Below are 1,855 nucleotides of genomic sequence, written 5' to 3'. Positions count from 1 at the left end.
GAGCTTCCAGACGAAGGCCAGACTACAAAGAAGAAATAACTTGTACATTTCTGGAGGTTACCCATTGAAAACCTTATGAACAGCAGAAGAACATTGTCAGATATGGGGCCAGAAGGTGAATCCCTCAGGTCCCAAGACTTTAAAAATATAACTAAGGAATAACTGCTTTCTCAAAGCAGAGTAGAGAAGAATGGTATGAAGTAAAACTTTAGTAATCTTAATTTGCTTATGGGCACAAAATGAGAATAAAGAACTATACACACCTATTAATAATTATAATTATTATAGTATATTATAATTATAATTATTATATATTGTTATAATTATTATAATATAATAATATAATAATTTTGGTATGTACAAAGTTTTTTGTTGCTAGGGGCCAAGGACCTAGTTCTGACTCATAGCAACCTGGTTCTGACTCATAGCTACCTTATGCACAATGGAACAAAACACTTCCAGGTCTTGCGCCATCCTCACAATTGTTCGCATGCCCCTTTGATCTTTTCTTTCTTTCCTATTATCTTAATGGCCTTTTGCTTTCTTCATAAATGATGGTCTTGATGTCCTCCCACAGTTCATCAGGTCTTCTATCATTAATAGCCAATGTGTCATAGTTGTTCTTGAGATGTTTTTGAAATTCAGGAGGGAAAGGCTTATGGTCAAATGTTGATTCTTGTGGATTTGTTTCCGTTTCCTGAAGCCTTTTTTTTTTTTTCATGAACTTACATATGAGCAATATTGACTATCTTTGAGCAATTGTCAGCCCTCACCTGGTTTTGACTGGTGATAATGAGTTGCTCCCTTGACTCTTCCCATTGATGTAGTCAATTTCATTTCTGTGTATTCCATCTGGTGAGTTCCATGTGCATTCCGTGTTGTTGAAAGGAGGTGCTTACTATGAACAAATCATGGGTTTTGCGAAATTCTATCATGTGATCTCCATTTCATTTCTCTCACCAAGTCTATATTTTCCATATTGCGGTTCCTTCCTCTTTGCTCCCATTGTCAGTGCATCTTGAGTGCATGTTTGATGGATTTTTGACTGAAGGAATTTTTCAATTTCTTCATCACTAGTATTTGTCGTTGGTGCATACATTTCATTAATACTTAAATTGATTAGATTTCCTCAAAGGCAGATAGATATAATCCTATCACAGGCAGCACTGTACTTCTTGATTGATTTTACAGTGTCCTTTCTGACAATGAATGCCACACCATTCCTCTTGACTGTGTTTTTCCCAGCACAGTAAGATATATGATTTCTTATTCAAAATGATCAATACCAAACCATTTAAGCTCATTAGTGCCTAAGTTACAAACTATAGATTAGGAAAATTGAAAATCAAATGATGAATTGCATTGGGTAAATCTGCTGAACAAGACCTCTTTAATGTGCTGAAGGACAAGGGTATTAGTTTGAGGACTATAGTACACCTGATGGAAACCATGTAGTTTGGGTTTATACATGTTATTGACTCATATGCATATCAACGTTATGTATTTAATAAAGAATTCCAAAAATGAATAGATGCTATGAATGTTGGTGCTGGTACCAAAATATCCATAGTACTATGGGCTGCTAGAGGACAAACAAATCTGTTTTGGGAGAAGTATGGTCAGAATGCTCCTTGGAAGAAGGGATGGTGGGCCTTTGTCTCATGTTCTGTGGACATGTCATCATTGGAGACTCAAACCCCCAAACAAAAAAAACATCACTGCTAACAAGGCAATGCTTACTCAATGACACTGTCCCTGTCCTGAAACTGTATTCCACAGGAGTATAAAGCCCTGTCTTTCTCCTATCAATAGAGACCAGTCGTTGGCAAAAGACATGCTTGGTAAAGTAGAAGGT

Source organism: Echinops telfairi, unplaced genomic scaffold (genome assembly GCF_000313985.2).
Source record: "Echinops telfairi isolate 266 unplaced genomic scaffold, ASM31398v2 ScPeMD7_7401;HRSCAF=8416, whole genome shotgun sequence".
Taxonomy (NCBI): Eukaryota; Metazoa; Chordata; class Mammalia; order Afrosoricida; family Tenrecidae; genus Echinops; species Echinops telfairi.
This window is presented reverse-complemented; position numbering follows the sequence as displayed.